Source organism: Schistocerca americana, unplaced genomic scaffold, assembly GCF_021461395.2.
Source record: "Schistocerca americana isolate TAMUIC-IGC-003095 unplaced genomic scaffold, iqSchAmer2.1 HiC_scaffold_241, whole genome shotgun sequence".
Taxonomy (NCBI): Eukaryota; Metazoa; Arthropoda; class Insecta; order Orthoptera; family Acrididae; genus Schistocerca; species Schistocerca americana.
The window spans coordinates 229,468-249,225 of NW_025725952.1; the positions used below are offsets into that span (position 1 = coordinate 229,468).

At 54.6% G+C, this 19,758-nt stretch overlaps 48 non-coding genes across 48 annotated transcripts; 39 read left to right on the forward strand and 9 right to left on the reverse strand.

Annotated features, from left to right (window-relative positions):
- The first annotated feature begins 248 nt into the window (after window positions 1–248).
- Trnag-gcc lies at window positions 249–319 on the forward strand. The gene has a single exon. It is a non-coding gene; the product is annotated as a tRNA-Gly (tRNA).
- A 293-nt stretch (window positions 320–612) lies between these two features.
- Trnam-cau lies at window positions 613–685 on the forward strand. The gene has a single exon. It is a non-coding gene; the product is annotated as a tRNA-Met (tRNA).
- Window positions 686–966: 281 nt separating this feature from the next.
- On the forward strand, window positions 967–1,038 carry Trnae-uuc. The gene has a single exon. It is a non-coding gene; the product is annotated as a tRNA-Glu (tRNA).
- Window positions 1,039–1,236: 198 nt separating this feature from the next.
- On the forward strand, window positions 1,237–1,310 carry Trnai-aau. The gene has a single exon. It is a non-coding gene; the product is annotated as a tRNA-Ile (tRNA).
- A 586-nt stretch (window positions 1,311–1,896) lies between these two features.
- Window positions 1,897–1,968, reverse strand: Trnag-ucc. The gene has a single exon. It is a non-coding gene; the product is annotated as a tRNA-Gly (tRNA).
- Window positions 1,969–2,309: 341 nt separating this feature from the next.
- Window positions 2,310–2,380, forward strand: Trnag-gcc. Its single transcript has one exon. It is a non-coding gene; the product is annotated as a tRNA-Gly (tRNA).
- Window positions 2,381–2,673: 293 nt separating this feature from the next.
- On the forward strand, window positions 2,674–2,746 carry Trnam-cau. Its single transcript has one exon. It is a non-coding gene; the product is annotated as a tRNA-Met (tRNA).
- Window positions 2,747–3,027: 281 nt separating this feature from the next.
- On the forward strand, window positions 3,028–3,099 carry Trnae-uuc. Its single transcript has one exon. It is a non-coding gene; the product is annotated as a tRNA-Glu (tRNA).
- A 198-nt stretch (window positions 3,100–3,297) lies between these two features.
- On the forward strand, window positions 3,298–3,371 carry Trnai-aau. Its single transcript has one exon. It is a non-coding gene; the product is annotated as a tRNA-Ile (tRNA).
- Window positions 3,372–3,957: 586 nt separating this feature from the next.
- Window positions 3,958–4,029, reverse strand: Trnag-ucc. The gene has a single exon. It is a non-coding gene; the product is annotated as a tRNA-Gly (tRNA).
- A 341-nt stretch (window positions 4,030–4,370) lies between these two features.
- Trnag-gcc lies at window positions 4,371–4,441 on the forward strand. The gene has a single exon. It is a non-coding gene; the product is annotated as a tRNA-Gly (tRNA).
- A 293-nt stretch (window positions 4,442–4,734) lies between these two features.
- On the forward strand, window positions 4,735–4,807 carry Trnam-cau. Its single transcript has one exon. It is a non-coding gene; the product is annotated as a tRNA-Met (tRNA).
- Window positions 4,808–5,088: 281 nt separating this feature from the next.
- Trnae-uuc lies at window positions 5,089–5,160 on the forward strand. The gene has a single exon. It is a non-coding gene; the product is annotated as a tRNA-Glu (tRNA).
- A 198-nt stretch (window positions 5,161–5,358) lies between these two features.
- On the forward strand, window positions 5,359–5,432 carry Trnai-aau. Its single transcript has one exon. It is a non-coding gene; the product is annotated as a tRNA-Ile (tRNA).
- Window positions 5,433–6,018: 586 nt separating this feature from the next.
- Window positions 6,019–6,090, reverse strand: Trnag-ucc. The gene has a single exon. It is a non-coding gene; the product is annotated as a tRNA-Gly (tRNA).
- Window positions 6,091–6,431: 341 nt separating this feature from the next.
- On the forward strand, window positions 6,432–6,502 carry Trnag-gcc. Its single transcript has one exon. It is a non-coding gene; the product is annotated as a tRNA-Gly (tRNA).
- Window positions 6,503–6,795: 293 nt separating this feature from the next.
- Window positions 6,796–6,868, forward strand: Trnam-cau. The gene has a single exon. It is a non-coding gene; the product is annotated as a tRNA-Met (tRNA).
- Window positions 6,869–7,149: 281 nt separating this feature from the next.
- Window positions 7,150–7,221, forward strand: Trnae-uuc. The gene has a single exon. It is a non-coding gene; the product is annotated as a tRNA-Glu (tRNA).
- A 198-nt stretch (window positions 7,222–7,419) lies between these two features.
- Trnai-aau lies at window positions 7,420–7,493 on the forward strand. The gene has a single exon. It is a non-coding gene; the product is annotated as a tRNA-Ile (tRNA).
- Window positions 7,494–8,079: 586 nt separating this feature from the next.
- Trnag-ucc lies at window positions 8,080–8,151 on the reverse strand. The gene has a single exon. It is a non-coding gene; the product is annotated as a tRNA-Gly (tRNA).
- A 341-nt stretch (window positions 8,152–8,492) lies between these two features.
- On the forward strand, window positions 8,493–8,563 carry Trnag-gcc. Its single transcript has one exon. It is a non-coding gene; the product is annotated as a tRNA-Gly (tRNA).
- Window positions 8,564–8,856: 293 nt separating this feature from the next.
- Window positions 8,857–8,929, forward strand: Trnam-cau. The gene has a single exon. It is a non-coding gene; the product is annotated as a tRNA-Met (tRNA).
- A 281-nt stretch (window positions 8,930–9,210) lies between these two features.
- Window positions 9,211–9,282, forward strand: Trnae-uuc. The gene has a single exon. It is a non-coding gene; the product is annotated as a tRNA-Glu (tRNA).
- A 198-nt stretch (window positions 9,283–9,480) lies between these two features.
- On the forward strand, window positions 9,481–9,554 carry Trnai-aau. The gene has a single exon. It is a non-coding gene; the product is annotated as a tRNA-Ile (tRNA).
- A 586-nt stretch (window positions 9,555–10,140) lies between these two features.
- Trnag-ucc lies at window positions 10,141–10,212 on the reverse strand. The gene has a single exon. It is a non-coding gene; the product is annotated as a tRNA-Gly (tRNA).
- Window positions 10,213–10,553: 341 nt separating this feature from the next.
- Trnag-gcc lies at window positions 10,554–10,624 on the forward strand. The gene has a single exon. It is a non-coding gene; the product is annotated as a tRNA-Gly (tRNA).
- Window positions 10,625–10,917: 293 nt separating this feature from the next.
- On the forward strand, window positions 10,918–10,990 carry Trnam-cau. Its single transcript has one exon. It is a non-coding gene; the product is annotated as a tRNA-Met (tRNA).
- Window positions 10,991–11,271: 281 nt separating this feature from the next.
- Window positions 11,272–11,343, forward strand: Trnae-uuc. Its single transcript has one exon. It is a non-coding gene; the product is annotated as a tRNA-Glu (tRNA).
- A 198-nt stretch (window positions 11,344–11,541) lies between these two features.
- Window positions 11,542–11,615, forward strand: Trnai-aau. The gene has a single exon. It is a non-coding gene; the product is annotated as a tRNA-Ile (tRNA).
- Window positions 11,616–12,201: 586 nt separating this feature from the next.
- On the reverse strand, window positions 12,202–12,273 carry Trnag-ucc. The gene has a single exon. It is a non-coding gene; the product is annotated as a tRNA-Gly (tRNA).
- A 341-nt stretch (window positions 12,274–12,614) lies between these two features.
- On the forward strand, window positions 12,615–12,685 carry Trnag-gcc. Its single transcript has one exon. It is a non-coding gene; the product is annotated as a tRNA-Gly (tRNA).
- Window positions 12,686–12,978: 293 nt separating this feature from the next.
- Trnam-cau lies at window positions 12,979–13,051 on the forward strand. Its single transcript has one exon. It is a non-coding gene; the product is annotated as a tRNA-Met (tRNA).
- A 281-nt stretch (window positions 13,052–13,332) lies between these two features.
- Window positions 13,333–13,404, forward strand: Trnae-uuc. The gene has a single exon. It is a non-coding gene; the product is annotated as a tRNA-Glu (tRNA).
- A 198-nt stretch (window positions 13,405–13,602) lies between these two features.
- Trnai-aau lies at window positions 13,603–13,676 on the forward strand. The gene has a single exon. It is a non-coding gene; the product is annotated as a tRNA-Ile (tRNA).
- Window positions 13,677–14,262: 586 nt separating this feature from the next.
- Window positions 14,263–14,334, reverse strand: Trnag-ucc. Its single transcript has one exon. It is a non-coding gene; the product is annotated as a tRNA-Gly (tRNA).
- Window positions 14,335–14,675: 341 nt separating this feature from the next.
- On the forward strand, window positions 14,676–14,746 carry Trnag-gcc. The gene has a single exon. It is a non-coding gene; the product is annotated as a tRNA-Gly (tRNA).
- A 293-nt stretch (window positions 14,747–15,039) lies between these two features.
- Window positions 15,040–15,112, forward strand: Trnam-cau. Its single transcript has one exon. It is a non-coding gene; the product is annotated as a tRNA-Met (tRNA).
- Window positions 15,113–15,393: 281 nt separating this feature from the next.
- On the forward strand, window positions 15,394–15,465 carry Trnae-uuc. The gene has a single exon. It is a non-coding gene; the product is annotated as a tRNA-Glu (tRNA).
- Window positions 15,466–15,663: 198 nt separating this feature from the next.
- Trnai-aau lies at window positions 15,664–15,737 on the forward strand. Its single transcript has one exon. It is a non-coding gene; the product is annotated as a tRNA-Ile (tRNA).
- A 586-nt stretch (window positions 15,738–16,323) lies between these two features.
- On the reverse strand, window positions 16,324–16,395 carry Trnag-ucc. Its single transcript has one exon. It is a non-coding gene; the product is annotated as a tRNA-Gly (tRNA).
- Window positions 16,396–16,736: 341 nt separating this feature from the next.
- Trnag-gcc lies at window positions 16,737–16,808 on the forward strand. Its single transcript has one exon. It is a non-coding gene; the product is annotated as a tRNA-Gly (tRNA).
- Window positions 16,809–17,102: 294 nt separating this feature from the next.
- On the forward strand, window positions 17,103–17,175 carry Trnam-cau. Its single transcript has one exon. It is a non-coding gene; the product is annotated as a tRNA-Met (tRNA).
- A 281-nt stretch (window positions 17,176–17,456) lies between these two features.
- Trnae-uuc lies at window positions 17,457–17,528 on the forward strand. Its single transcript has one exon. It is a non-coding gene; the product is annotated as a tRNA-Glu (tRNA).
- Window positions 17,529–17,726: 198 nt separating this feature from the next.
- Window positions 17,727–17,800, forward strand: Trnai-aau. The gene has a single exon. It is a non-coding gene; the product is annotated as a tRNA-Ile (tRNA).
- A 586-nt stretch (window positions 17,801–18,386) lies between these two features.
- Trnag-ucc lies at window positions 18,387–18,458 on the reverse strand. The gene has a single exon. It is a non-coding gene; the product is annotated as a tRNA-Gly (tRNA).
- Window positions 18,459–18,799: 341 nt separating this feature from the next.
- Trnag-gcc lies at window positions 18,800–18,870 on the forward strand. The gene has a single exon. It is a non-coding gene; the product is annotated as a tRNA-Gly (tRNA).
- A 294-nt stretch (window positions 18,871–19,164) lies between these two features.
- Trnam-cau lies at window positions 19,165–19,237 on the forward strand. The gene has a single exon. It is a non-coding gene; the product is annotated as a tRNA-Met (tRNA).
- Window positions 19,238–19,518: 281 nt separating this feature from the next.
- On the forward strand, window positions 19,519–19,590 carry Trnae-uuc. The gene has a single exon. It is a non-coding gene; the product is annotated as a tRNA-Glu (tRNA).
- Window positions 19,591–19,758: the final 168 nt, after the last annotated feature.

Sequence of the window (19,758 nt, forward strand, 5' to 3'; positions counted from 1 at the left end):
GCTAGGGGAGCACATCCAGACGCATTCGGACAGCGTATCCGCGCACATTTCGCATCCTTTGGCAAGAGTCGGCGCCGGCGGCGCAAGAGTACGCAGAGGACCGCGTTCTGGCGGCATCTTTAAGCAGTGCAGTGCAGGATTCAGCGTCTGCAGCATCTTCTCCACAGAATGCTACGGCGCTTGACGGCAGTCCCACTTTCCCTTGAGACATCTCCTCGGGAAGCAGCGTGAAGGTACCGCTGGCCCGAGCATCGGTGGTTCAGTGGTAGAATGCTCGTCTGCCACGCGGGCGGCCCGGGTTCGATTCCCGGCCGATGCATCATTTTGTTTTTTCTCCGGTAGGGGTGCTGCGTGTCTTTCGCACTCGAACTGCGTGAGCCATGAGAATGAACCGCGGGATTCCGTGTGGAAAGAACCAATCATGCAGCGCGGACGACTGCTCGTTTGGACTCCTGCGTGCTATTGTACATACTGGCGTCGGCCTAGCATCGCAAGTTGCCTGCCGCGCCGTGAATGCACGTGTAGCAACAGAAAAAATGAGCCAGGGAGTGCAGACTCTCTACCACTTGTATTCGGTACTTACCAAGATTCCAGAAGGTCTAACGATCGCCTGCCTCGGTAGCGCAGTAGGCAGCGCGTAAGTCTCATAATCTTAAGGTCGTGAGTTCGATCCTCACCCGGGGCATCTAATTTTCTGTGACTGAAGGTGGTGCTGTTGCTAGGGCGCCAACTTATTTCTTGTTTGTTATCCGCAACGTTTCAACGCTTCAGCGGGAAAATGTTTACTTCCTGTTATTGCTACATACAGCTTCCCTATTCCTCTTCTCCCAGCAGAGCATGAAGCCAAAAGCATTGCTCTGCGACGTTTGAGGTGCGCGCCTTGCCAGTCAGTATGTGCAAAGATGCTCGCAAAGAGAGCGACAATGCGACAAGCGACCGTACGAACGGTCGAATGAAACGGCCGCATCCGGTGTGGTCTAGTGGCTAGGATACCTGGCTTTCACCCAGGAGGCCCGGGTTCGATTCCCGGTACCGGAACGGAATTTTTTCCACACGAATCGTGACAAGTTTGAGCTGTCCGAGCGGCCGTTTCCCGTCCTGCTCGCAATATAGCTACTGTTTCGTGACCGTCAGCAGAATATAGACTAGGGAAGCAGACACACGACGACCATAGGAATGGTGTATGGCTTCATGCCACCTGATTCCAGCGTAGGGCTGAGCAACTGCATCTGCCGAGGCCCGTTAGCTCAGTTGGTTAGAGCGTCGTGCTAATAACGCGAAGGTCGTGGGTTCGATCCCCCCACGGGCCACTTCTCTTTTACTACTGCGAAAAGGCAGCGCCGATTTCAGCTGGCGAGTGTGATGACCAAATGATCATCACCCTGCGTGGAAGTTGACAGAGGATCCGAACCCGACTCGTCGGGAAGCACTACAGCATTCACTCGGCAATGGCCATAATATCTTGAATACACTGGTTAGAGAAAATGAAAGAAAATGTCCGATTGCCGATGCGTAACAACTTTGGCCCTTGTCAGTACTTGGGCGGGTGAGCGCATGGGAACACAGGGCAGTATTGGCAGTTTTACTTCCTATTTTTGTTTCTCCTTTGTTTTCGGAGCTACAGCCCGATTCGGCCAGGGAGACGCCACCGTGAAATGAAGGGGGCGTGCTGTGTGTCCATCGCCTCGCCTCGCCTCTCCTTACCTCTCTCAGTCGTTTCTCGTGCTTGTCGTTTTGATATAGGCCGATTTGAGAGCGTCAGCTCTCGCGTCAGCTGAGCAAAGTCGAGACAAGTCGAGACACACTAAGGGCTGGTATGCAGCGAGTAAGAGGGCGAAAAAACAATAGTTTAAGAGCGCGTGGCAAAAGTACTCATACGCGAAATTAAAAGCCTGCTGCGGTGGCCGGGAATCGAACCCGGATCAACTGCTTGGAAGGCAACTATGCTGACCATTACACCACCACCGCACAAGCGAGCGCCCCGCCACCGCGCTGAGTCGGCTTCCCGCCTGTCGGCAGCGGCCGAAGGTGATCGTACCCGGCAGGCGCATTTCGAGGCAGGCTAGGGGAGCACATCCAGACGCATTCGGACAGCGTATCCGCGCACATTTCGCATCCTTTGGCAAGAGTCGGCGCCGGCGGCGCAAGAGTACGCAGAGGACCGCGTTCTGGCGGCATCTTTAAGCAGTGCAGTGCAGGATTCAGCGTCTGCAGCATCTTCTCCACAGAATGCTACGGCGCTTGACGGCAGTCCCACTTTCCCTTGAGACATCTGCTCGGGAAGCAGCGTGAAGGTACCGCTGGCCCGAGCATCGGTGGTTCAGTGGTAGAATGCTCGCCTGCCACGCGGGCGGCCCGGGTTCGATTCCCGGCCGATGCATCATTTTGTTTTTTCTCCGGTAGGGGTGCTGCGTGTCTTTCGCACTCGAACTGCGTGAGCCATGAGAATGAACCGCGGGATTCCGTGTGGAAAGAACCAATCATGCAGCGCGGACGACTGCTCGTTTGGACTCCTGCGTGCTATTGTACATACTGGCGTCGGCCTAGCATCGCAAGTTGCCTGCCGCGCCGTGAATGCACGTGTAGCAACAGAAAAAATGAGCCAGGGAGTGCAGACTCTCTACCACTTGTATTCGGTACTTACCAAGATTCCAGAAGGTCTAACGATCGCCTGCCTCGGTAGCGCAGTAGGCAGCGCGTAAGTCTCATAATCTTAAGGTCGTGAGTTCGATCCTCACCCGGGGCATCTAATTTTCTGTGACTGAAGGTGGTGCTGTTGCTAGGGCGCCAACTTATTTCTTGTTTGTTATCCGCAACGTTTCAACGCTTCAGCGGGAAAATGTTTACTTCCTGTTATTGCTACATACAGCTTCCCTATTCCTCTTCTCCCAGCAGAGCATGAAGCCAAAAGCATTGCTCTGCGACGTTTGAGGTGCGCGCCTTGCCAGTCAGTATGTGCAAAGATGCTCGCAAAGAGAGCGACAATGCGACAAGCGACCGTACGAACGGTCGAATGAAACGGCCGCATCCGGTGTGGTCTAGTGGCTAGGATACCTGGCTTTCACGCAGGAGGCCCGGGTTCGATTCCCGGTACCGGAACGGAATTTTTTCCACACGAATCGTGACAAGTTTGAGCTGTCCGAGCGGCCGTTTCCCGTCCTGCTCGCAATATAGCTACTGTTTCGTGACCGTCAGCAGAATATAGACTAGGGAAGCAGACACACGACGACCATAGGAATGGTGTATGGCTTCATGCCACCTGATTCCAGCGTAGGGCTGAGCAACTGCATCTGCCGAGGCCCGTTAGCTCAGTTGGTTAGAGCGTCGTGCTAATAACGCGAAGGTCGTGGGTTCGATCCCCCCACGGGCCACTTCTCTTTTACTACTGCGAAAAGGCAGCGCCGATTTCAGCTGGCGAGTGTGATGACCAAATGATCATCACCCTGCGTGGAAGTTGACAGAGGATCCGAACCCGACTCGTCGGGAAGCACTACAGCATTCACTCGGCAATGGCCATAATATCTTGAATACACTGGTTAGAGAAAATGAAAGAAAATGTCCGATTGCCGATGCGTAACAACTTTGGCCCTTGTCAGTACTTGGGCGGGTGAGCGCATGGGAACACAGGGCAGTATTGGCAGTTTTACTTCCTATTTTTGTTTCTCCTTTGTTTTCGGAGCTACAGCCCGATTCGGCCAGGGAGACGCCACCGTGAAATGAAGGGGGCGTGCTGTGTGTCCATCGCCTCGCCTCGCCTCTCCTTACCTCTCTCAGTCGTTTCTCGTGCTTGTCGTTTTGATATAGGCCGATTTGAGAGCGTCAGCTCTCGCGTCAGCTGAGCAAAGTCGAGACAAGTCGAGACACACTAAGGGCTGGTATGCAGCGAGTAAGAGGGCGAAAAAACAATAGTTTAAGAGCGCGTGGCAAAAGTACTCATACGCGAAATTAAAAGCCTGCTGCGGTGGCCGGGAATCGAACCCGGATCAACTGCTTGGAAGGCAACTATGCTGACCATTACACCACCACCGCACAAGCGAGCGCCCCGCCACCGCGCTGAGTCGGCTTCCCGCCTGTCGGCAGCGGCCGAAGGTGATCGTACCCGGCAGGCGCATTTCGAGGCAGGCTAGGGGAGCACATCCAGACGCATTCGGACAGCGTATCCGCGCACATTTCGCATCCTTTGGCAAGAGTCGGCGCCGGCGGCGCAAGAGTACGCAGAGGACCGCGTTCTGGCGGCATCTTTAAGCAGTGCAGTGCAGGATTCAGCGTCTGCAGCATCTTCTCCACAGAATGCTACGGCGCTTGACGGCAGTCCCACTTTCCCTTGAGACATCTGCTCGGGAAGCAGCGTGAAGGTACCGCTGGCCCGAGCATCGGTGGTTCAGTGGTAGAATGCTCGCCTGCCACGCGGGCGGCCCGGGTTCGATTCCCGGCCGATGCATCATTTTGTTTTTTCTCCGGTAGGGGTGCTGCGTGTCTTTCGCACTCGAACTGCGTGAGCCATGAGAATGAACCGCGGGATTCCGTGTGGAAAGAACCAATCATGCAGCGCGGACGACTGCTCGTTTGGACTCCTGCGTGCTATTGTACATACTGGCGTCGGCCTAGCATCGCAAGTTGCCTGCCGCGCCGTGAATGCACGTGTAGCAACAGAAAAAATGAGCCAGGGAGTGCAGACTCTCTACCACTTGTATTCGGTACTTACCAAGATTCCAGAAGGTCTAACGATCGCCTGCCTCGGTAGCGCAGTAGGCAGCGCGTAAGTCTCATAATCTTAAGGTCGTGAGTTCGATCCTCACCCGGGGCATCTAATTTTCTGTGACTGAAGGTGGTGCTGTTGCTAGGGCGCCAACTTATTTCTTGTTTGTTATCCGCAACGTTTCAACGCTTCAGCGGGAAAATGTTTACTTCCTGTTATTGCTACATACAGCTTCCCTATTCCTCTTCTCCCAGCAGAGCATGAAGCCAAAAGCATTGCTCTGCGACGTTTGAGGTGCGCGCCTTGCCAGTCAGTATGTGCAAAGATGCTCGCAAAGAGAGCGACAATGCGACAAGCGACCGTACGAACGGTCGAATGAAACGGCCGCATCCGGTGTGGTCTAGTGGCTAGGATACCTGGCTTTCACGCAGGAGGCCCGGGTTCGATTCCCGGTACCGGAACGGAATTTTTTCCACACGAATCGTGACAAGTTTGAGCTGTCCGAGCGGCCGTTTCCCGTCCTGCTCGCAATATAGCTACTGTTTCGTGACCGTCAGCAGAATATAGACTAGGGAAGCAGACACACGACGACCATAGGAATGGTGTATGGCTTCATGCCACCTGATTCCAGCGTAGGGCTGAGCAACTGCATCTGCCGAGGCCCGTTAGCTCAGTTGGTTAGAGCGTCGTGCTAATAACGCGAAGGTCGTGGGTTCGATCCCCCCACGGGCCACTTCTCTTTTACTACTGCGAAAAGGCAGCGCCGATTTCAGCTGGCGAGTGTGATGACCAAATGATCATCACCCTGCGTGGAAGTTGACAGAGGATCCGAACCCGACTCGTCGGGAAGCACTACAGCATTCACTCGGCAATGGCCATAATATCTTGAATACACTGGTTAGAGAAAATGAAAGAAAATGTCCGATTGCCGATGCGTAACAACTTTGGCCCTTGTCAGTACTTGGGCGGGTGAGCGCATGGGAACACAGGGCAGTATTGGCAGTTTTACTTCCTATTTTTGTTTCTCCTTTGTTTTCGGAGCTACAGCCCGATTCGGCCAGGGAGACGCCACCGTGAAATGAAGGGGGCGTGCTGTGTGTCCATCGCCTCGCCTCGCCTCTCCTTACCTCTCTCAGTCGTTTCTCGTGCTTGTCGTTTTGATATAGGCCGATTTGAGAGCGTCAGCTCTCGCGTCAGCTGAGCAAAGTCGAGACAAGTCGAGACACACTAAGGGCTGGTATGCAGCGAGTAAGAGGGCGAAAAAACAATAGTTTAAGAGCGCGTGGCAAAAGTACTCATACGCGAAATTAAAAGCCTGCTGCGGTGGCCGGGAATCGAACCCGGATCAACTGCTTGGAAGGCAACTATGCTGACCATTACACCACCACCGCACAAGCGAGCGCCCCGCCACCGCGCTGAGTCGGCTTCCCGCCTGTCGGCAGCGGCCGAAGGTGATCGTACCCGGCAGGCGCATTTCGAGGCAGGCTAGGGGAGCACATCCAGACGCATTCGGACAGCGTATCCGCGCACATTTCGCATCCTTTGGCAAGAGTCGGCGCCGGCGGCGCAAGAGTACGCAGAGGACCGCGTTCTGGCGGCATCTTTAAGCAGTGCAGTGCAGGATTCAGCGTCTGCAGCATCTTCTCCACAGAATGCTACGGCGCTTGACGGCAGTCCCACTTTCCCTTGAGACATCTGCTCGGGAAGCAGCGTGAAGGTACCGCTGGCCCGAGCATCGGTGGTTCAGTGGTAGAATGCTCGCCTGCCACGCGGGCGGCCCGGGTTCGATTCCCGGCCGATGCATCATTTTGTTTTTTCTCCGGTAGGGGTGCTGCGTGTCTTTCGCACTCGAACTGCGTGAGCCATGAGAATGAACCGCGGGATTCCGTGTGGAAAGAACCAATCATGCAGCGCGGACGACTGCTCGTTTGGACTCCTGCGTGCTATTGTACATACTGGCGTCGGCCTAGCATCGCAAGTTGCCTGCCGCGCCGTGAATGCACGTGTAGCAACAGAAAAAATGAGCCAGGGAGTGCAGACTCTCTACCACTTGTATTCGGTACTTACCAAGATTCCAGAAGGTCTAACGATCGCCTGCCTCGGTAGCGCAGTAGGCAGCGCGTAAGTCTCATAATCTTAAGGTCGTGAGTTCGATCCTCACCCGGGGCATCTAATTTTCTGTGACTGAAGGTGGTGCTGTTGCTAGGGCGCCAACTTATTTCTTGTTTGTTATCCGCAACGTTTCAACGCTTCAGCGGGAAAATGTTTACTTCCTGTTATTGCTACATACAGCTTCCCTATTCCTCTTCTCCCAGCAGAGCATGAAGCCAAAAGCATTGCTCTGCGACGTTTGAGGTGCGCGCCTTGCCAGTCAGTATGTGCAAAGATGCTCGCAAAGAGAGCGACAATGCGACAAGCGACCGTACGAACGGTCGAATGAAACGGCCGCATCCGGTGTGGTCTAGTGGCTAGGATACCTGGCTTTCACCCAGGAGGCCCGGGTTCGATTCCCGGTACCGGAACGGAATTTTTTCCACACGAATCGTGACAAGTTTGAGCTGTCCGAGCGGCCGTTTCCCGTCCTGCTCGCAATATAGCTACTGTTTCGTGACCGTCAGCAGAATATAGACTAGGGAAGCAGACACACGACGACCATAGGAATGGTGTATGGCTTCATGCCACCTGATTCCAGCGTAGGGCTGAGCAACTGCATCTGCCGAGGCCCGTTAGCTCAGTTGGTTAGAGCGTCGTGCTAATAACGCGAAGGTCGTGGGTTCGATCCCCCCACGGGCCACTTCTCTTTTACTACTGCGAAAAGGCAGCGCCGATTTCAGCTGGCGAGTGTGATGACCAAATGATCATCACCCTGCGTGGAAGTTGACAGAGGATCCGAACCCGACTCGTCGGGAAGCACTACAGCATTCACTCGGCAATGGCCATAATATCTTGAATACACTGGTTAGAGAAAATGAAAGAAAATGTCCGATTGCCGATGCGTAACAACTTTGGCCCTTGTCAGTACTTGGGCGGGTGAGCGCATGGGAACACAGGGCAGTATTGGCAGTTTTACTTCCTATTTTTGTTTCTCCTTTGTTTTCGGAGCTACAGCCCGATTCGGCCAGGGAGACGCCACCGTGAAATGAAGGGGGCGTGCTGTGTGTCCATCGCCTCGCCTCGCCTCTCCTTACCTCTCTCAGTCGTTTCTCGTGCTTGTCGTTTTGATATAGGCCGATTTGAGAGCGTCAGCTCTCGCGTCAGCTGAGCAAAGTCGAGACAAGTCGAGACACACTAAGGGCTGGTATGCAGCGAGTAAGAGGGCGAAAAAACAATAGTTTAAGAGCGCGTGGCAAAAGTACTCATACGCGAAATTAAAAGCCTGCTGCGGTGGCCGGGAATCGAACCCGGATCAACTGCTTGGAAGGCAACTATGCTGACCATTACACCACCACCGCACAAGCGAGCGCCCCGCCACCGCGCTGAGTCGGCTTCCCGCCTGTCGGCAGCGGCCGAAGGTGATCGTACCCGGCAGGCGCATTTCGAGGCAGGCTAGGGGAGCACATCCAGACGCATTCGGACAGCGTATCCGCGCACATTTCGCATCCTTTGGCAAGAGTCGGCGCCGGCGGCGCAAGAGTACGCAGAGGACCGCGTTCTGGCGGCATCTTTAAGCAGTGCAGTGCAGGATTCAGCGTCTGCAGCATCTTCTCCACAGAATGCTACGGCGCTTGACGGCAGTCCCACTTTCCCTTGAGACATCTGCTCGGGAAGCAGCGTGAAGGTACCGCTGGCCCGAGCATCGGTGGTTCAGTGGTAGAATGCTCGCCTGCCACGCGGGCGGCCCGGGTTCGATTCCCGGCCGATGCATCATTTTGTTTTTTCTCCGGTAGGGGTGCTGCGTGTCTTTCGCACTCGAACTGCGTGAGCCATGAGAATGAACCGCGGGATTCCGTGTGGAAAGAACCAATCATGCAGCGCGGACGACTGCTCGTTTGGACTCCTGCGTGCTATTGTACATACTGGCGTCGGCCTAGCATCGCAAGTTGCCTGCCGCGCCGTGAATGCACGTGTAGCAACAGAAAAAATGAGCCAGGGAGTGCAGACTCTCTACCACTTGTATTCGGTACTTACCAAGATTCCAGAAGGTCTAACGATCGCCTGCCTCGGTAGCGCAGTAGGCAGCGCGTAAGTCTCATAATCTTAAGGTCGTGAGTTCGATCCTCACCCGGGGCATCTAATTTTCTGTGACTGAAGGTGGTGCTGTTGCTAGGGCGCCAACTTATTTCTTGTTTGTTATCCGCAACGTTTCAACGCTTCAGCGGGAAAATGTTTACTTCCTGTTATTGCTACATACAGCTTCCCTATTCCTCTTCTCCCAGCAGAGCATGAAGCCAAAAGCATTGCTCTGCGACGTTTGAGGTGCGCGCCTTGCCAGTCAGTATGTGCAAAGATGCTCGCAAAGAGAGCGACAATGCGACAAGCGACCGTACGAACGGTCGAATGAAACGGCCGCATCCGGTGTGGTCTAGTGGCTAGGATACCTGGCTTTCACCCAGGAGGCCCGGGTTCGATTCCCGGTACCGGAACGGAATTTTTTCCACACGAATCGTGACAAGTTTGAGCTGTCCGAGCGGCCGTTTCCCGTCCTGCTCGCAATATAGCTACTGTTTCGTGACCGTCAGCAGAATATAGACTAGGGAAGCAGACACACGACGACCATAGGAATGGTGTATGGCTTCATGCCACCTGATTCCAGCGTAGGGCTGAGCAACTGCATCTGCCGAGGCCCGTTAGCTCAGTTGGTTAGAGCGTCGTGCTAATAACGCGAAGGTCGTGGGTTCGATCCCCCCACGGGCCACTTCTCTTTTACTACTGCGAAAAGGCAGCGCCGATTTCAGCTGGCGAGTGTGATGACCAAATGATCATCACCCTGCGTGGAAGTTGACAGAGGATCCGAACCCGACTCGTCGGGAAGCACTACAGCATTCACTCGGCAATGGCCATAATATCTTGAATACACTGGTTAGAGAAAATGAAAGAAAATGTCCGATTGCCGATGCGTAACAACTTTGGCCCTTGTCAGTACTTGGGCGGGTGAGCGCATGGGAACACAGGGCAGTATTGGCAGTTTTACTTCCTATTTTTGTTTCTCCTTTGTTTTCGGAGCTACAGCCCGATTCGGCCAGGGAGACGCCACCGTGAAATGAAGGGGGCGTGCTGTGTGTCCATCGCCTCGCCTCGCCTCTCCTTACCTCTCTCAGTCGTTTCTCGTGCTTGTCGTTTTGATATAGGCCGATTTGAGAGCGTCAGCTCTCGCGTCAGCTGAGCAAAGTCGAGACAAGTCGAGACACACTAAGGGCTGGTATGCAGCGAGTAAGAGGGCGAAAAAACAATAGTTTAAGAGCGCGTGGCAAAAGTACTCATACGCGAAATTAAAAGCCTGCTGCGGTGGCCGGGAATCGAACCCGGATCAACTGCTTGGAAGGCAACTATGCTGACCATTACACCACCACCGCACAAGCGAGCGCCCCGCCACCGCGCTGAGTCGGCTTCCCGCCTGTCGGCAGCGGCCGAAGGTGATCGTACCCGGCAGGCGCATTTCGAGGCAGGCTAGGGGAGCACATCCAGACGCATTCGGACAGCGTATCCGCGCACATTTCGCATCCTTTGGCAAGAGTCGGCGCCGGCGGCGCAAGAGTACGCAGAGGACCGCGTTCTGGCGGCATCTTTAAGCAGTGCAGTGCAGGATTCAGCGTCTGCAGCATCTTCTCCACAGAATGCTACGGCGCTTGACGGCAGTCCCACTTTCCCTTGAGACATCTGCTCGGGAAGCAGCGTGAAGGTACCGCTGGCCCGAGCATCGGTGGTTCAGTGGTAGAATGCTCGCCTGCCACGCGGGCGGCCCGGGTTCGATTCCCGGCCGATGCATCATTTTGTTTTTTCTCCGGTAGGGGTGCTGCGTGTCTTTCGCACTCGAACTGCGTGAGCCATGAGAATGAACCGCGGGATTCCGTGTGGAAAGAACCAATCATGCAGCGCGGACGACTGCTCGTTTGGACTCCTGCGTGCTATTGTACATACTGGCGTCGGCCTAGCATCGCAAGTTGCCTGCCGCGCCGTGAATGCACGTGTAGCAACAGAAAAAATGAGCCAGGGAGTGCAGACTCTCTACCACTTGTATTCGGTACTTACCAAGATTCCAGAAGGTCTAACGATCGCCTGCCTCGGTAGCGCAGTAGGCAGCGCGTAAGTCTCATAATCTTAAGGTCGTGAGTTCGATCCTCACCCGGGGCATCTAATTTTCTGTGACTGAAGGTGGTGCTGTTGCTAGGGCGCCAACTTATTTCTTGTTTGTTATCCGCAACGTTTCAACGCTTCAGCGGGAAAATGTTTACTTCCTGTTATTGCTACATACAGCTTCCCTATTCCTCTTCTCCCAGCAGAGCATGAAGCCAAAAGCATTGCTCTGCGACGTTTGAGGTGCGCGCCTTGCCAGTCAGTATGTGCAAAGATGCTCGCAAAGAGAGCGACAATGCGACAAGCGACCGTACGAACGGTCGAATGAAACGGCCGCATCCGGTGTGGTCTAGTGGCTAGGATACCTGGCTTTCACCCAGGAGGCCCGGGTTCGATTCCCGGTACCGGAACGGAATTTTTTCCACACGAATCGTGACAAGTTTGAGCTGTCCGAGCGGCCGTTTCCCGTCCTGCTCGCAATATAGCTACTGTTTCGTGACCGTCAGCAGAATATAGACTAGGGAAGCAGACACACGACGACCATAGGAATGGTGTATGGCTTCATGCCACCTGATTCCAGCGTAGGGCTGAGCAACTGCATCTGCCGAGGCCCGTTAGCTCAGTTGGTTAGAGCGTCGTGCTAATAACGCGAAGGTCGTGGGTTCGATCCCCCCACGGGCCACTTCTCTTTTACTACTGCGAAAAGGCAGCGCCGATTTCAGCTGGCGAGTGTGATGACCAAATGATCATCACCCTGCGTGGAAGTTGACAGAGGATCCGAACCCGACTCGTCGGGAAGCACTACAGCATTCACTCGGCAATGGCCATAATATCTTGAATACACTGGTTAGAGAAAATGAAAGAAAATGTCCGATTGCCGATGCGTAACAACTTTGGCCCTTGTCAGTACTTGGGCGGGTGAGCGCATGGGAACACAGGGCAGTATTGGCAGTTTTACTTCCTATTTTTGTTTCTCCTTTGTTTTCGGAGCTACAGCCCGATTCGGCCAGGGAGACGCCACCGTGAAATGAAGGGGGCGTGCTGTGTGTCCATCGCCTCGCCTCGCCTCTCCTTACCTCTCTCAGTCGTTTCTCGTGCTTGTCGTTTTGATATAGGCCGATTTGAGAGCGTCAGCTCTCGCGTCAGCTGAGCAAAGTCGAGACAAGTCGAGACACACTAAGGGCTGGTATGCAGCGAGTAAGAGGGCGAAAAAACAATAGTTTAAGAGCGCGTGGCAAAAGTACTCATACGCGAAATTAAAAGCCTGCTGCGGTGGCCGGGAATCGAACCCGGATCAACTGCTTGGAAGGCAACTATGCTGACCATTACACCACCACCGCACAAGCGAGCGCCCCGCCACCGCGCTGAGTCGGCTTCCCGCCTGTCGGCAGCGGCCGAAGGTGATCGTACCCGGCAGGCGCATTTCGAGGCAGGCTAGGGGAGCACATCCAGACGCATTCGGACAGCGTATCCGCGCACATTTCGCATCCTTTGGCAAGAGTCGGCGCCGGCGGCGCAAGAGTACGCAGAGGACCGCGTTCTGGCGGCATCTTTAAGCAGTGCAGTGCAGGATTCAGCGTCTGCAGCATCTTCTCCACAGAATGCTACGGCGCTTGACGGCAGTCCCACTTTCCCTTGAGACATCTGCTCGGGAAGCAGCGTGAAGGTACCGCTGGCCCGAGCATCGGTGGTTCAGTGGTAGAATGCTCGCCTGCCACGCGGGCGGCCCGGGTTCGATTCCCGGCCGATGCATCATTTTGTTTTTTCTCCGGTAGGGGTGCTGCGTGTCTTTCGCACTCGAACTGCGTGAGCCATGAGAATGAACCGCGGGATTCCGTGTGGAAAGAACCAATCATGCAGCGCGGACGACTGCTCGTTTGGACTCCTGCGTGCTATTGTACATACTGGCGTCGGCCTAGCATCGCAAGTTGCCTGCCGCGCCGTGAATGCACGTGTAGCAACAGAAAAAATGAGCCAGGGAGTGCAGACTCTCTACCACTTGTATTCGGTACTTACCAAGATTCCAGAAGGTCTAACGATCGCCTGCCTCGGTAGCGCAGTAGGCAGCGCGTAAGTCTCATAATCTTAAGGTCGTGAGTTCGATCCTCACCCGGGGCATCTAATTTTCTGTGACTGAAGGTGGTGCTGTTGCTAGGGCGCCAACTTATTTCTTGTTTGTTATCCGCAACGTTTCAACGCTTCAGCGGGAAAATGTTTACTTCCTGTTATTGCTACATACAGCTTCCCTATTCCTCTTCTCCCAGCAGAGCATGAAGCCAAAAGCATTGCTCTGCGACGTTTGAGGTGCGCGCCTTGCCAGTCAGTATGTGCAAAGATGCTCGCAAAGAGAGCGACAATGCGACAAGCGACCGTACGAACGGTCGAATGAAACGGCCGCATCCGGTGTGGTCTAGTGGCTAGGATACCTGGCTTTCACCCAGGAGGCCCGGGTTCGATTCCCGGTACCGGAACGGAATTTTTTCCACACGAATCGTGACAAGTTTGAGCTGTCCGAGCGGCCGTTTCCCGTCCTGCTCGCAATATAGCTACTGTTTCGTGACCGTCAGCAGAATATAGACTAGGGAAGCAGACACACGACGACCATAGGAATGGTGTATGGCTTCATGCCACCTGATTCCAGCGTAGGGCTGAGCAACTGCATCTGCCGAGGCCCGTTAGCTCAGTTGGTTAGAGCGTCGTGCTAATAACGCGAAGGTCGTGGGTTCGATCCCCCCACGGGCCACTTCTCTTTTACTACTGCGAAAAGGCAGCGCCGATTTCAGCTGGCGAGTGTGATGACCAAATGATCATCACCCTGCGTGGAAGTTGACAGAGGATCCGAACCCGACTCGTCGGGAAGCACTACAGCATTCACTCGGCAATGGCCATAATATCTTGAATACACTGGTTAGAGAAAATGAAAGAAAATGTCCGATTGCCGATGCGTAACAACTTTGGCCCTTGTCAGTACTTGGGCGGGTGAGCGCATGGGAACACAGGGCAGTATTGGCAGTTTTACTTCCTATTTTTGTTTCTCCTTTGTTTTCGGAGCTACAGCCCGATTCGGCCAGGGAGACGCCACCGTGAAATGAAGGGGGCGTGCTGTGTGTCCATCGCCTCGCCTCGCCTCTCCTTACCTCTCTCAGTCGTTTCTCGTGCTTGTCGTTTTGATATAGGCCGATTTGAGAGCGTCAGCTCTCGCGTCAGCTGAGCAAAGTCGAGACAAGTCGAGACACACTAAGGGCTGGTATGCAGCGAGTAAGAGGGCGAAAAAACAATAGTTTAAGAGCGCGTGGCAAAAGTACTCATACGCGAAATTAAAAGCCTGCTGCGGTGGCCGGGAATCGAACCCGGATCAACTGCTTGGAAGGCAACTATGCTGACCATTACACCACCACCGCACAAGCGAGCGCCCCGCCACCGCGCTGAGTCGGCTTCCCGCCTGTCGGCAGCGGCCGAAGGTGATCGTACCCGGCAGGCGCATTTCGAGGCAGGCTAGGGGAGCACATCCAGACGCATTCGGACAGCGTATCCGCGCACATTTCGCATCCTTTGGCAAGAGTCGGCGCCGGCGGCGCAAGAGTACGCAGAGGACCGCGTTCTGGCGGCATCTTTAAGCAGTGCAGTGCAGGATTCAGCGTCTGCAGCATCTTCTCCACAGAATGCTACGGCGCTTGACGGCAGTCCCACTTTCCCTTGAGACATCTGCTCGGGAAGCAGCGTGAAGGTACCGCTGGCCCGAGCATCGGTGGTTCAGTGGTAGAATGCTCGCCTGCCACGCGGGCGGCCCGGGTTCGATTCCCGGCCGATGCATCATTTTGTTTTTTCTCCGGTAGGGGTGCTGCGTGTCTTTCGCACTCGAACTGCGTGAGCCATGAGAATGAACCGCGGGATTCCGTGTGGAAAGAACCAATCATGCAGCGCGGACGACTGCTCGTTTGGACTCCTGCGTGCTATTGTACATACTGGCGTCGGCCTAGCATCGCAAGTTGCCTGCCGCGCCGTGAATGCACGTGTAGCAACAGAAAAAATGAGCCAGGGAGTGCAGACTCTCTACCACTTGTATTCGGTACTTACCAAGATTCCAGAAGGTCTAACGATCGCCTGCCTCGGTAGCGCAGTAGGCAGCGCGTAAGTCTCATAATCTTAAGGTCGTGAGTTCGATCCTCACCCGGGGCATCTAATTTTCTGTGACTGAAGGTGGTGCTGTTGCTAGGGCGCCAACTTATTTCTTGTTTGTTATCCGCAACGTTTCAACGCTTCAGCGGGAAAATGTTTACTTCCTGTTATTGCTACATACAGCTTCCCTATTCCTCTTCTCCCAGCAGAGCATGAAGCCAAAAGCATTGCTCTGCGACGTTTGAGGTGCGCGCCTTGCCAGTCAGTATGTGCAAAGATGCTCGCAAAGAGAGCGACAATGCGACAAGCGACCGTACGAACGGTCGAATGAAACGGCCGCATCCGGTGTGGTCTAGTGGCTAGGATACCTGGCTTTCACCCAGGAGGCCCGGGTTCGATTCCCGGTACCGGAACGGAATTTTTTCCACACGAATCGTGACAAGTTTGAGCTGTCCGAGCGGCCGTTTCCCGTCCTGCTCGCAATATAGCTACTGTTTCGTGACCGTCAGCAGAATATAGACTAGGGAAGCAGACACACGACGACCATAGGAATGGTGTATGGCTTCATGCCACCTGATTCCAGCGTAGGGCTGAGCAACTGCATCTGCCGAGGCCCGTTAGCTCAGTTGGTTAGAGCGTCGTGCTAATAACGCGAAGGTCGTGGGTTCGATCCCCCCACGGGCCACTTCTCTTTTACTACTGCGAAAAGGCAGCGCCGATTTCAGCTGGCGAGTGTGATGACCAAATGATCATCACCCTGCGTGGAAGTTGACAGAGGATCCGAACCCGACTCGTCGGGAAGCACTACAGCATTCACTCGGCAATGGCCATAATATCTTGAATACACTGGTTAGAGAAAATGAAAGAAAATGTCCGATTGCCGATGCGTAACAACTTTGGCCCTTGTCAGTACTTGGGCGGGTGAGCGCATGGGAACACAGGGCAGTATTGGCAGTTTTACTTCCTATTTTTGTTTCTCCTTTGTTTTCGGAGCTACAGCCCGATTCGGCCAGGGAGACGCCACCGTGAAATGAAGGGGGCGTGCTGTGTGTCCATCGCCTCGCCTCGCCTCTCCTTACCTCTCTCAGTCGTTTCTCGTGCTTGTCGTTTTGATATAGGCCGATTTGAGAGCGTCAGCTCTCGCGTCAGCTGAGCAAAGTCGAGACAAGTCGAGACACACTAAGGGCTGGTATGCAGCGAGTAAGAGGGCGAAAAAACAATAGTTTAAGAGCGCGTGGCAAAAGTACTCATACGCGAAATTAAAAGCCTGCTGCGGTGGCCGGGAATCGAACCCGGATCAACTGCTTGGAAGGCAACTATGCTGACCATTACACCACCACCGCACAAGCGAGCGCCCCGCCACCGCGCTGAGTCGGCTTCCCGCCTGTCGGCAGCGGCCGAAGGTGATCGTACCCGGCAGGCGCATTTCGAGGCAGGCTAGGGGAGCACATCCAGACGCATTCGGACAGCGTATCCGCGCACATTTCGCATCCTTTGGCAAGAGTCGGCGCCGGCGGCGCAAGAGTACGCAGAGGACCGCGTTCTGGCGGCATCTTTAAGCAGTGCAGTGCAGGATTCAGCGTCTGCAGCATCTTCTCCACAGAATGCTACGGCGCTTGACGGCAGTCCCACTTTCCCTTGAGACATCTGCTCGGGAAGCAGCGTGAAGGTACCGCTGGCCCGAGCATCGGTGGTTCAGTGGTAGAATGCTCGCCTGCCACGCGGGCGGGCCCGGGTTCGATTCCCGGCCGATGCATCATTTTGTTTTTTCTCCGGTAGGGGTGCTGCGCTGTCTTTCGCACTCGAACTGCGTGAGCCATGAGAATGAACCGCGGGATTCCGTGTGGAAAGAACCAATCATGCAGCGCGGACGACTGCTCGTTTGGACTCCTGCGTGCTATTGTACATACTGGCGTCGGCCTAGCATCGCAAGTTGCCTGCCGCGCCGTGAATGCACGTGTAGCAACAGAAAAAATGAGCCAGGGAGTGCAGACTCTCTACCACTTGTATTCGGTACTTACCAAGATTCCAGAAGGTCTAACGATCGCCTGCCTCGGTAGCGCAGTAGGCAGCGCGTAAGTCTCATAATCTTAAGGTCGTGAGTTCGATCCTCACCCGGGGCATCTAATTTTCTGTGACTGAAGGTGGTGCTGTTGCTAGGGCGCCAACTTATTTCTTGTTTGTTATCCGCAACGTTTCAACGCTTCAGCGGGAAAATGTTTACTTCCTGTTATTGCTACATACAGCTTCCCTATTCCTCTTCTCCCAGCAGAGCATGAAGCCAAAAGCATTGCTCTGCGACGTTTGAGGTGCGCGCCTTGCCAGTCAGTATGTGCAAAGATGCTCGCAAAGAGAGCGACAATGCGACAAGCGACCGTACGAACGGTCGAATGAAACGGCCGCATCCGGTGTGGTCTAGTGGCTAGGATACCTGGCTTTCACCCAGGAGGCCCGGGTTCGATTCCCGGTACCGGAACGGAATTTTTTCCACACGAATCGTGACAAGTTTGAGCTGTCCGAGCGGCCGTTTCCCGTCCTGCTCGCAATATAGCTACTGTTTCGTGACCGTCAGCAGAATATAGACTAGGGAAGCAGACACACGACGACCATAGGAATGGTGTATGGCTTCATGCCACCTGATTCCAGCGTAGGGCTGAGCAACTGCATTTGCCGAGGCCCGTTAGCTCAGTTGGTTAGAGCGTCGTGCTAATAACGCGAAGGTCGTGGGTTCGATCCCCCCACGGGCCACTTCTCTTTTACTACTGCGAAAAGGCAGCGCCGATTTCAGCTGGCGAGTGTGATGACCAAATGATCATCACCCTGCGTGGAAGTTGACAGAGGATCCGAACCCGACTCGTCGGGAAGCACTACAGCATTCACTCGGCAATGGCCATAATATCTTGAATACACTGGTTAGAGAAAATGAAAGAAAATGTCCGATTGCCGATGCGTAACAACTTTGGCCCTTGTCAGTACTTGGGCGGGTGAGCGCATGGGAACACAGGGCAGTATTGGCAGTTTTACTTCCTATTTTTGTTTCTCCTTTGTTTTCGGAGCTACAGCCCGATTCGGCCAGGGAGACGCCACCGTGAAATGAAGGGGGCGTGCTGTGTGTCCATCGCCTCGCCTCGCCTCTCCTTACCTCTCTCAGTCGTTTCTCGTGCTTGTCGTTTTGATATAGGCCGATTTGAGAGCGTCAGCTCTCGCGTCAGCTGAGCAAAGTCGAGACAAGTCGAGACACACTAAGGGCTGGTATGCAGCGAGTAAGAGGGCGAAAAAACAATAGTTTAAGAGCGCGTGGCAAAAGTACTCATACGCGAAATTAAAAGCCTGCTGCGGTGGCCGGGAATCGAACCCGGATCAACTGCTTGGAAGGCAACTATGCTGACCATTACACCACCACCGCACAAGCGAGCGCCCCGCCACCGCGCTGAGTCGGCTTCCCGCCTGTCGGCAGCGGCCGAAGGTGATCGTACCCGGCAGGCGCATTTCGAGGCAGGCTAGGGGAGCACATCCAGACGCATTCGGACAGCGTATCCGCGCACATTTCGCATCCTTTGGCAAGAGTCGGCGCCGGCGGCGCAAGAGTACGCAGAGGACCGCGTTCTGGCGGCATCTTTAAGCAGTGCAGTGCAGGATTCAGCGTCTGCAGCATCTTCTCCACAGAATGCTACGGCGCTTGACGGCAGTCCCACTTTCCCTTGAGACATCTGCTCGGGAAGCAGCGTGAAGGTACCGCTGGCCCGAGCATCGGTGGTTCAGTGGTAGAATGCTCGCCTGCCACGCGGGCGGCCCGGGTTCGATTCCCGGCCGATGCATCATTTTGTTTTTTCTCCGGTAGGGGTGCTGCGTGTCTTTCGCACTCGAACTGCGTGAGCCATGAGAATGAACCGCGGGATTCCGTGTGGAAAGAACCAATCATGCAGCGCGGACGACTGCTCGTTTGGACTCCTGCGTGCTATTGTACATACTGGCGTCGGCCTAGCATCGCAAGTTGCCTGCCGCGCCGTGAATGCACGTGTAGCAACCAGAAAAAATGAGCCAGGGAGTGCAGACTCTCTACCACTTGTATTCGGTACTTACCAAGATTCCAGAAGGTCTAACGATCGCCTGCCTCGGTAGCGCAGTAGGCAGCGCGTAAGTCTCATAATCTTAAGGTCGTGAGTTCGATCCTCACCCGGGGCATCTAATTTTCTGTGACTGAAGGTGGTGCTGTTGCTAGGGCGCCAACTTATTTCTTGTTTGTTATCCGCAACGTTTCAACGCTTCAGCGGGAAAATGTTTACTTCCTGTTATTGCTACATACAGCTTCCCTATTCCTCTTCTCCCAGCAGAGCATGAAGCCAAAAGCATTGCTCTGCGACGTTTGAGGTGCGCGCCTTGCCAGTCAGTATGTGCAAAGATGCTCGCAAAGAGAGCGACAATGCGACAAGCGACCGTACGAACGGTCGAATGAAACGGCCGCATCCGGTGTGGTCTAGTGGCTAGGATACCTGGCTTTCACCCAGGAGGCCCGGGTTCGATTCCCGGTACCGGAACGGAATTTTTTCCACACGAATCGTGACAAGTTTGAGCTGTCCGAGCGGCCGTTTCCCGTCCTGCTCGCAATATAGCTACTGTTTCGTGACCGTCAGCAGAATATAGACTAGGGAAGCAGACACACGACGACCATAGGAATGGTGTATGGCTTCATGCCACCTGATTCA